Here is a 12200-nt window from a genome sequence, read left to right as displayed (position 1 = left end):
AGACACACACAGTGATATTTGAGAAGTGAAATTAATTTTATTGGATTTTACAGAACGTGTGCTATAGTTGTTTAAACAAAATTAGGCAGGTGCATAAATTTGGGCACCACAAAAAAGAAATGAAATCAATATTTAGTAGATCCTCCTTTTGCAGAAATTACAGCCTCTAAACGCTTCCTTTAGGTTCCAATGAGAGTCTGTATTCTGGTTGAAGGTATTTTGGACCATTCCTCTTTACAAAACATCTTTAGTTCATTCAGGTTTGATGGCTTCCGAGCATGGACAGCTCTCTTTAAGTCACACCACAGATTTTCAATTATATTCAGGTCTGGGGACTGAGATGGCCATTCCAGAACGTTGTACTTGTTCCTCTGCATAAATGCCTTAGTGGATTTTGAGCAGTGTTTAGGGTCGTTGTCTTGTTGAAAGATCCAGCCCCACTGCAGCTTCAGCTTTGTCACTGATTCCTGGACATTGGTCTCCAGAATCTGCTGATACTGAGTGGAATCCATGCGTCCCTCAACTTTGACAACATTCCCAGTCCCTGCACTGGCCACACAGCCCCACAGCATGATGGAACCACCACCATATTTTACTGTAGGTATCAGGTGTGTTTCTTGGAATGCTGTGTTCTTTTTCCTCCATGCATAACGCCCCTTGTTATGGCCAAATAACTCAATTTTAGTTTCATCAGTCCACAGCACCTTATTCCAAAATGAAGCTGGCTTGTCCAAATGTGCTTTAGCCCACCTCAAGAGGCACTTTTTGTGCTGTGGGCGGAGAAAAGGCTTCCTCTGCATCACTCTCGCATACAGCATCTCCTTGTGTAAAGTGCGCCGAATGGTTGAATGATGCACAGTGACTCCATCTGCAGCAAGATGATGTTGTAGGTCTTTGGTGCTGGTCTGTGGGTTGACTCTGACTGTTCTCACCATTCGTCGTTTCTGTCTATCCGAGATTTTTCTTGGTCTGCCACTTCGAGCCGTAACTTGAACAGAGCCTGTGGTTTTCCATTTCCTCAATATGTTCCTAACTGTGGAAACAGACAGCTGAAATATCTGAGACAGCTTTCTGTATCCTTCCCCTAAACCATGATGGTGAACAATCTTTGTCTTCAGGTCATTTGAGAGTTGTTTTGAGACCCCCATGTTGCTACTCTTCAGAAAAAATTAAAAGAGGAGGGAAACTTACAATTGACTTCCTTAAATACTCTTTCTCATAATTGGATTCACCTGTGTATGTAGGTCAGGGGTCACTGAGCTTACCAAGCCAATTTGAGTTCCAATAATTAGTTCTAAGGTTTTGGAATCAATAAAATGACAACAGTGCCCAAATTTATGCACCTGCCTAATTTTGTTTAAACAATTATAGCACACTTTCTGTAAATCCAATAAACTTCATTTCACTTTTCAAATATCACTGTGTGTGTCTCCTATATGATATATTTAACTGACATTTTTTATCGTAACAACCAACGATTTATACAGGAAAATCATGACGATTGACAAGGTTGCCCAAACTTTCGCATCCCACTGTATATACCCCGGGATTGAAAGCCGGCAAGACTAACAGGGTGAACACTCCAGTTCTCGTGATAACTCACGAGATTTACTGCACAAGTAACGACGATCACGCTGAACACAGGTGGGATGCCACACAGCGCAAAACTCTGTCCGCAGTTTGGTTGCAATAACCGTGAGTACCCTGATATATGCCTATACTTTGAAAGAACATTTTGCAGACAATTGGGGCAAATATAGAGTGGATTAGTGACAGCACATATATCATTCTTTATCATATGAACTCTAGGTGAACAGGGAGGCAAATCATAGGATTTAGGCCTCATGCACACGACCGTTGTTGTGTTCCGTTCCACAAAATGGGGTTCCGTTGTTCCGTGATCCGTTTCCGTTTTTGTTTCCGTGAGTCTTCCTTTATTTTTGGAGGATCACCAGACATGAAGGAAAGTAAAAAAAAAATCTAAGACAGGTTTGCAATGCAAATGATAGGAAAAAAACGGACGTGGATGACAATCTTGTGTGCCTCCGTGTTTTTTTGCAGTCCCATTGACTTGAATGGGTCCGCGAACTGTTTTCCACGAAAAAAATAGGACAGGTTATATTTTTTTGAAAACTGGAACCACGGATCACAGATGCGGATGACAAACGGTGCATTAGCCGAGTTTTCAACGGACCTATTGAAAGTCACGAAAATCAAGAAAAATCACGAAACGGAACAACGGACACGGAATAAAACAACAGTCGTGTGCATGAGGCCTAATTCATTGTTTTCTCTAATAGGATGAACAACAAGATCTAATATACAATACTCATATTCATCACCTACGTCTATTTTATTGCATTTTTTATCTACTTATGTGTTTATTTAATTTAAGGAGATTTAATGGAGGTCGGCCTCTGCTATATTGAGTGACATTCAGCATTTATTCCCATTTTTTTAATTTATTTTTTAACCGTTTATAGGGGAACTATATATATGTACCAGAGATAGAATTTGTATATATTGTATCTTTTATATTGTATTAGATGTGTAATAAATAACTGTGTTTCCAAATGACCCAGATATTTGGTTGTGCCTATCTATACCATTGATCTCATTTACTTTTGATAATAGGGGGAATCATTTTTGATAGCAGCACCCATCAACACCCACTTTTACGCTTTAATAATTTGCCCCAATAATTCCGCTCTATAATTTTAAATTTGAAAAAAATAATCCTCCCTTGGATGTGGTCTCTCTTTCTCACGCTCCCTCTCCAGCGTGGAACCCTGATTCCCCACTAACCATGATCTCCATGGTAGGCGCATAAAACAACTTCGAAAGTTGATAGAGCAGATATCAAATTGGATCGTGAACATCACGGGGACATGCGACATGGTGGGGCGGTAAGTGTGCACATGCCTACACGAACTGACTGACAGGGGTCAGCCCCTGCAACTTCTGGGTCTCCAAATTGGGCACATGGCCTGAGCTTGCCCTTTACACCTTGGAGGTTCTGGCCTGCCCTGCAGCCAGTGTATTCTCTGAACGTGTGTTTAGCACGACTGGAGGGGGTTATCACAGGTTATATTTCCCAATGTTTTGGGGTGTACCCTGATTTAAAAAATAAATAAATTTAAAAGCAAAAAGCATTGTAGGCTACCTCCTCCTCCTCCACCGCCGCTTCCATCTACACCGCCACATCCACCGCCTCCTCAACCTAGTACTCCATATGGACCTTGTCCTCCTAGATCAAGATTATTATTTTTTATTTTTACGTATTTTATGTTATTTAATGTCATTTCCCTATCTACATTTTCTTGCAGAGCACTTGCCATGCTCTTAACCACATTTTGATGCCATTTGCAGCCCTCTAGCCCTTTCCACGACATTTTTGCAGCCATTTTAGTGCTCAAAAGTTCGAGTCCCCATTGACTTCAATGGGGTTCGGGGTCAAGTTCGGGTCAAGTTCGGGTCCTGAACTCAAACTTTTTTCTGCAGTTTGGCCGAACCCGTCGAACCCGAACATCCAAGTGTCCATTTAACTCTACTGGTATCGAATTTGCATACTTTTCCCATGGATCATTGCCGAAAAAATAAGTCTCTGCATACTGTGTCACTTCAATAAAAACAGAACCCCTCTGTAACTCTTTATTCTAGAAAGCATGGCACATTTGTACAATCATAGTAGTATATACTGTAAGTAGAGATGGGTCAATCGATTTGGGTAAATTAAATCTTCTCATCAACAAGAGTTTTTCAACTGCAAGGGGTGTTCTTGCTGCTGCATGATTGACATGGACATCTCTTCCTGAGTAGCGCAAGCACAGAGTCTGTGCTTTGGTTTCTAGAGCAGCTATTATGCATGTGCCGCATGAACAGCCGCTGCTCCCGAAACAGAAGAAGGGCAGAAGCCGATCTTCTGTGCTTGCGCCGCTACTCAGAGTTGTGGCACAGATGTGAGAGAGGAGCTTTTTCAGCAGTGGGGACAGCACCTCGCAGGTGAAGAACTTGCTGATGAGACAAATCGATTTGTATCAATTTACTCACCTCTAATTGTAAGTCAATAAAAGTGGGCATGCAATCAGTACGTATAACCGTAGCTAGGAATGATGCTCAGAATAACCTGTATATGTGGGCATATTAGTAACGTAGTAACATAGTTTATAAGTAGAGATGAGCGAATCAAAGCTGACCAAGTGGAATTAGTTACAAATATAAGGAAAAATTTGATTTGCACCGAATGCGAATTTCCTCACACTTCGTGGCAATGAATCTCATTTTTCCTAAAATGGCTGCTGCACGTGTGAGGACATGGAGAAAGGAACTCTGGTAAGGCAGGATCACCCATATTGACATGCATGCAGCCAATCAGCAGTAAGCCAGTCTTGTAATGTCACAGCCCTATAAATACGGCGGCCATCTTAGATTCTGCCATTCACCAGCATATTTAGTGCAGGGAGAGACGTGTCTGCAGGCGCTAGGGACAGTGATAGGAAAGACTTGATTGTGGTGGGAAAAAAAAAAACGATTTACAAGTGCAGGGAAAGATTATTCAAAGTGTAGGGAAAGGATAGGGAAGAATCAATCCACAGCATTTCTGTTGAACAGGGTTCCTTCGGGAAGGTGACAGCCTGGGTAATAGGAACATTCCTATTAAACCTTGCTGCACTGACTGGGGATCCATATTAGTATTATACAGCTCTGTAATTCCAGCAAACCGTTCTTATTAGGGTGCAAGTGCAGTTTGATACAGACATTAACAGGGGTTATTACAAGGAAATATTTCTACATTTTATTTGCCCTAATGTGGTGCAGTTATATGTTCTAAAGCATTTTTTGGCTTGTATTGGTGGGAAAAAAGAGCTTCTTAGCCGTTGTGTTGGGAAGCGCTAAAATTACAGCTCTTTTTGTTGTGTATTAGTGGCAAAAGTAAAATATATTTGCCGCTCTGCGGTGCAGTTATCTGTTCTAAAGCCCTTTTTACGTGTATTAGTGGAAAAACAAAAATATATAATTGTCGCTCAACGGTGCAGTTATGTTTTAAAGCTCTTTTTTGTGTGTATTAGTGGAAAAAGGAAAACTATCGTTGCCGCTCAACGGTGCAGTTATCGGTTTTAAAGCCCTTTTTTGCGTGTATTAGTGGAAAAAGCAAAAATATCTTTGCCGCCCAGCGGTGCAGTGATATATTCTAAAGTCCAGTTTGCAGTGTATTATTGGCGAAATAAAAATATATTCGCCATTCAGCGTTGCATTTATCTGTTGAAAAGCCTTTTGTGTAAAAGTAGAATAAAATTAGGGCCCAATTGCCCTTGTGCGGTGCAGTGAGATATTTTACAGCCCAGTTTGCTGTGTATTACTGGAGAAATAAAAAATATATTCACCGTCCTGCTTTGCACTTATCTGTTGAAAAGCCTTTAGTATACAAATAGAAAGAAATTAGGGCCTAATTGCCGTTCAGCGGTGCAGTGAGATATTTTACAGCCCAGTTTGCCGTGTATTACTGCCGAAATAAAAATATATTCGCCATCCTGCTTTGGCACTCTATCTGTTGAAAAGCATTTTGTGTAAAAATAGAAAGAGATTGGGCCTTATTGCCGTTCACTGGTGCAGTAAGATATTTTACAGCACAGTTTGCTGTGTGTATTAGTGGAGAAATAATATATATTTGCCGTGCTGCTTTGCACTTAATTGTTAAAAAAGCCTTTTGTGTAAAAGTAGAAAAAAGTTATGGCTAATTGCCATTCAGCGGTGCAGTTATATTGTGGTGAAGCACTTTTCGAGGGTATGGAAAAATTACAGTATTGGTGAAATATTTTATATATTAAACAGGATTTATTGGGGAAAATTTATGGCTGATAGTAGACTTTATTCTGTATGAACTGATATTCCATTATCCTGTCATTGGTGAAAAATTTTATTTCAACATATTTTCTTCAGGAAAATTGATGGAGTGATTGTACACCTCCTTTTGTGGTATGGACCCAAATACGTAGTGGTGAAATTTATGTGAAACAGGCTTTTTTTTTGGGGAAAATTGATGGCTGATTGTACACTAGTGATGGACGAACATCAGCCGGGATGATTCGCGAATGCGTGTTCGCAATCAAATGTTCGCGAACCGCCTTCGCGGCGGGCCCTATTCACTTTATTTGCAGGCGAACCTGAAAAACCTTCAGGTCAGATTTGCAGCCAGCAAACACTTACTAGAAGTACACAAATTGTCCCACAACATGGACAGTGATATACCAGCGGGGGATCATTGGCAAAAATTCCCACAAAAAATATGTATTTTAATCAGGGGCCATTTTTATGCGTCTTAAAGGGAAACTCTCAAAAATGTGCCCTGCTGGAGCCTAGAAAGTTTTTATTTCCTATCTGTTTGATGTATACAAATGTACAGCACTCCACGTTTTTGTATCCTGCATACGTTAAAGTAATTTTTCTTTCTACCATGGAACTGTATGGTGAACGGACGCTACTGGATGGCATCAGTCTGAGGCATCTGTTAACACATCCATTTTTGGTATGCATTAAATGGATGGCAAAAATAGGATGTGAACTTAGCCCTAGTGTCAGAATAAGCACCAGTACATAGCGAAGAAGCGTGGCGGAGAGGGGAGAGCGCTACCTGGTCCTGGTGGTCAGAGATGAGGACTGTGTTTCCCAAGGATCATTTTCTACTGGGAAATACAGGGCACAGTATAATACACTAGAATCTATATAATATAAAGATATTATCCCTACCCCAGAATAATAATACAATTAGGTAGTCATTTATTATATAGAAATACGTCTTTGTTAGGCGTATTTCTGACACAGATTGTGGCACAAAGATCCTTAGCGCTGCAATCTGCATATTTTTCCCGCTCATGCCAGGTCTAAAAGAGGATGGTGTGGGCAGGAAAAGGAATACACTTATGGCCATCCAGTTATTGGATACCACCGCCATACATTGACCGGATAACACCTCTGTACAGTGACCGGATAACACCACCATACTGTGACCGGATAAAAGGGTATATGAGGGCCTAGTAGAGGGAATGAGTAGGGGCACTGCACAGGAGTGTGGTAAGAGGGACAATGCAGGGTATAAGGGGACACAGTAGGGGTCCAGGTTATCACAGGATAAATATGCAACTGTCGGCCAGTACGGGCCCCAAATATTAGGCAATAGGCATTCACCTGACAGCAAAGAACTTTGGATTCTGTGGGCTGGAGGTACATTAGGCGGTCAACAGAATAAAAATGTGATTGTCAGCCAGTATAAGCCCCAAATTAGGCAATTGGCATTCCACCTGACAGCACAGAACTTTGGATTCTGTGGTGGAGGTAATTTAGGCGGTCACAGGATAACAATTTGACTGTCAGCCAGTACAGCCGCCAAAAATTAGGCAATTAGACATTCACCTGACAGTGATTGGCTGGCCGGAACGCGTCAACGGGGATATAAAGCACCCGATGATGCGGGTTCGGCTCATTGTGAGTCAGGGAGAGCTGCGCTTAGGAAGGGGACATTTAGTGTAGGGACATTGTGATCGCAATATATTTCAGTGAATAACGTTTCAAAGACCCAAAAATCCTTTTATTGTGCAAAGTTGTACTCAATTTTTTTTTTAATACTTTGTGAAATAGCGATTATTTTGCTATATAGAAGATGTCTGCAGTGACTTGTGACATCTGTGCAGCAATACCTTCTGTGTGTCAGTGGCAGAGATAGAAAGAATATTAGTGAAAACATTTTTTTCACATAATCCACATTTTTGCTGTCAACGGTGTAATCCGTGAACCGTGTGATCTGCGCTTCAATACCTTGTGTGGTTGTCAGGCCTAGATATAGGGAAAAAATGGTAAAATACAGAAAACTAGATATAGGGAAAAAATGGTAAAATACAGAAAAAAAAATTCTCCTATAATCTATTCACATTTTTGCTGTCAACGGTGTAATCCGTGAATTGTGTGATCTGCGCTTCAATACCTTGTGTGGTTGTCAGGCCTAGATATAGGGGGAAAAAAATAAAATACAGAAAACTATTTTTTCTCTCATTAATCTATCCACATTTTTGGCTGTCAACGATGTAATCCGTGAATTGTGTGATCTGTGCTTCAATACCTTGTGTGGTTGTCAGGCCCTAGATATAGGAAAAAAAATTCTGTGGTGTTCTGTGACATATACAGTACGCCATCCGAAAAACAGTTTCTTTAGGGCAAATTCCATAATAAGGGCCTAATATAGTGTCCTTATTCGTGTGTGTTTCTGTTACAAAATTACTGCCCTGCATCCGAAAAGTCTTTCTTTAGGGCAAAATTCCAAAAATCTGGGCCTAATATATTGTCCATATTCGGTTTGTTTCTGTGACATATAATGTCCTGCATCCCAAAAAGTCTTTCTTTAGGGCAAATTCCAATAATCAGGGCCAAATTTAGTAGTCCTTATTCTGTGTGTTTCTGTGACATTATACTGTACATCATGTAAAAACTCTTCCTTTAGGTCAAATTCCAAAACTCTGGGCCTAATCTAGTCTCCATTTTCTGTGTGGTTCTCGTAAATATGCAGTCTTGCATCCGAAAACTCTTTCTTTTAGGGCAAATTCCAATAATTAGGGCCTAATTATAGGTCCATATTCTGTGTGTTTCTGTGACATATACTGTCCTGCATCCAAAAACTGTTCCTTAGGAGAAAAATTCAAAAATCTGGGCTTAATATTGTGTCCATATTCTGTGTGTTCTGTGACATATACTGTCCTGCATCAGAAAACTGTGTCTTTAGCGGACTGTAAAAAAATCTGCACCACATTTAGTGACAAAACCATTAATGTGAAGAAGGCGAGCACTAAGGGACGGGGAAGTGGGCGTGATGTTGCCAAACGAGTGATCCCACACTCGGTTATTCTGAGGAGCTCTTTCCAGCGCCACTACATTTGGACCTCACGCGCTTGAAGAGGGACCCTGAGATATTGTGCCCTGATTCCCAACCTATTGAGCCTCCACAGTCTCAAGAAGATGACGGTGGTGAACGGCAATCAATCATTCAAGAGGTGGATGATGAATGAGACACAGTTACCAATCACTGAGGTTGTGGTTAGTCAAATTCAGGAGGATGAGCGAGTCAGGAAGATGAGAGGGGTGGTTGACAATGAGGTCACTGACCCAACATGGGAAGGTGAAAAAGCCGAGCGAGGACAGCAGTACAGAGGGGGAGGGATCCGCAGCAACCGCAACAGGCTGGAAGAGGAAGTGGGGTTGCAGAAGGGAGAAGTCAGCCCACACCAAACAGTCCCGCAACCATTACACCGAGCAACCCCATGCGTAAATCTACCTTGGAAAGTGCAGACGACAAAAGAGTGGTAGTTTTGCCATATCCAAAATGGGTCGGGGCGTAAACACTAAACAACCTCACCACCACCAGCATGTTCTGCCACATGACGTCCAAGCACCCTAACAAGTGGGCCGAAACCTGGGTCCACAATCTGGGTCTGCGGGTCACACCAATACCTCCTCGTCCCCTGTGTTACGCACTGCTGGCCAATCCCTGTCGAAAGGCACAGGTCCAGATGCCCCTCGCCCTGCACCTGGATCTTCGCATGAACCATCAGCAACAACATCCACTTCCCTATCACAGTGCAGCGTCCAAATGTCCATAACATAGTCATTTGAACGCAGGCGCAAATACTCACCCACACACAGGCCATAGCACTAAATGCTCAACTTTCGAAATTACTGGCCTTTGAAATGTTGCCATTTAGGCTTGTGGACACTGAGGCCTTCCGCATCCTGATGTCGGCGGCCATTCCTCGGTATGCAGTTCCCAGCCGCCACTATTTTTCACGGTGTGCCGTGCCTACCTTACACCAGCATGTGTCCCAGAACATCACCTGTGACCTGACCAACACAGTTACTGGGAAGGTCCACTTAGCCACAGACACATGGACAAGTGCTGGTGGCCAGGGACGCTACATTTCCCTGACCGCACACTGGGTGAATGTTGTGGAGGCCGGGAGTGAGTCGTACCCTGGGATGGCACAGTTGCTACCCACTCCCAGGATTGCTGGCACTACGTCCATCAGGGTCTCCGCCAGTAGCTATGTTACTGGCTCCAACCCCCACTTCTCCTCCTCCGCCACCTCCTCCTCCACTTCCACCAGCAGTCAGCCATCACTCGCTAGCTGGAAGCAGTGCAGTACTGCTGTGGGTAAAGCGTCAACAGGCCGTGCTGAAGTTGATCTGTTTAGGGGGACAAACAGCACACTACCACAGAGCTGTGACAGGGTTAAAAGGGACCAAACTGAGCTGTGGCTCTCGCCACTTAACCTACAACCAGGCATGGTTGTGTCTGACAATAGCCGTAACTTTGTGGCGGTTTTGGAGCTCGGCAACCTGACACACATCCAATGCCTAGCCCATGTCTTAAACTTAGTGGTTTAGCGGTTTATCAAAACCTACCCCAATTTGCCAGAGCTACTAGTGAAGGCGTGCGCATGTTTGCCCATTTCCGCTAGTCGTCCACAGCTTCAGCCAGTCTGTCACTGCTGTCAGCCCAGCGCTGCAGCTTCCAGCTCAGCCGACTGTTGTGCGACGTGAGATGCGCTTGGAACATCTACGTTCCACATATTGGCCCAGGCTTTGTGAGCAGCAGAGGGCAGTTGTGGAATACCAGTTGCAACAGGGTCGGCTTTCGAGTCAACTGCTACTATTCATAGCGAGGAGATGGGCATTGATGTCAGGACCTCTGTGGGTTTTAAAAACTTTAATGATCCACACAGATGGTTAGTGGCTATAACGTTATTATCAGCATAACCATCCCACTACTGTGTCTACTCAAACAATCACTGCTCACAATTAATGACAATGCTCTGAATGTGGCAGACGAGGAAAAGGGGGAGGACATTACACCAGGGTGATAGCCAGCCCCACCCTCAGTTCGTCTTCTCAGCGCCAAATTGGACCATGAAGAGGAGGAGAGAGCTGCAGGACAATTGCCTCTGCTACAGAGGAGTTAGTACCATGGAACTTTAATTCCTCTGTTCAGCGTTGATGGCAGTAGAGGAGGAGAGGAGGAGATGGAGTGTTATCCTGAAGTCGACATCGACGTATTACCTGTTGGTACTCTGGCACACATGACTGACTTCATGTTAGGCTGCCTTTCCAGCCACCCTCACGTTATATGCATTTTAGATAACACGGATTACTGGGTGTTCACCCATCTTGACCCCCGCTACCAAGAGAACTTCTCATCTCTCTTTCCTCTGGTGGAGAGGACGAGCAAAATGGTGCAATACCAGAAGATCCTTGTTGGAAAATTTCTCCAAAATTTTCCATCTGACAACGCTGGCGGCAGAGTCGGTACTTCCATGGCCAACCGAGGAGGGGAGACAAGGGGAACACACAGCAGTTCCATCAGAGGCAGGCCAACACTCTCCAAAGCCTGGGATAGTTTCATGACACCCCGCCAGCACCCTCAACCTGATATGCGGCCTACTGCCACAAGGAGAGAATAATTTTGGAAGATGGTGAAGGAGTACATAGCAGACCATGTCAGCATCCTCAATGATCCCTCAGTGCCTTACAACTACTTGGTGTCCAAGCTGGACAGTGGCACGAACTGGCACTCTACGCTTTGAAGGTGCTGGCCTGCCCCTGCCGCCAGCGTTTTGTCTGAGCGTGTATTTTGTGCTGCTGGTGGCATTATAACAGATAAGGTATCCTGCTGACAGGTTGACATATAAAAATGAACAAGGCCTGGATTGACCATGACTTCTCGACTCCACCAGAGGAATCCTGATGACATAAGGCACTTTACATGTGTTGTTTTTAATGTAGTTACAAGACTGTATTCCCATTCACCCCTTCCAGCACAAACAAGGTTCTATGGTTGAATCTTCCTTTTCTCTATCCTCCTCCTCCTCTTCCGTCCATATCAACATGCTTATTCGTCACATATAATGCCCTCGCATATATGGCCTTTGAATATAGTTTTTTTAGAGGGTCCGCTCACCAGCAGGCCCTCAGATCTTATTTTTTAGAGGGTCCACTCTCCAGCAGGCCCTCACATCTAATATTTTACAGGGTCGGCTCAACTGCAGGGCCCAAACCTAAATCTTTTACAGGGTCAGTCGTCACCTGTGAATGTGAATGAGGCCGTCCTTTATGTGATATACAGGTTGTATCGGAGTGCCTCTTCCTTGTAACTTCTGGCAGCA

This window comes from Bufo bufo, chromosome 2, assembly GCF_905171765.1.
Source record: "Bufo bufo chromosome 2, aBufBuf1.1, whole genome shotgun sequence".
NCBI lineage: Eukaryota > Metazoa > Chordata > Amphibia > Anura > Bufonidae > Bufo > Bufo bufo.
This window is presented reverse-complemented; position numbering follows the sequence as displayed.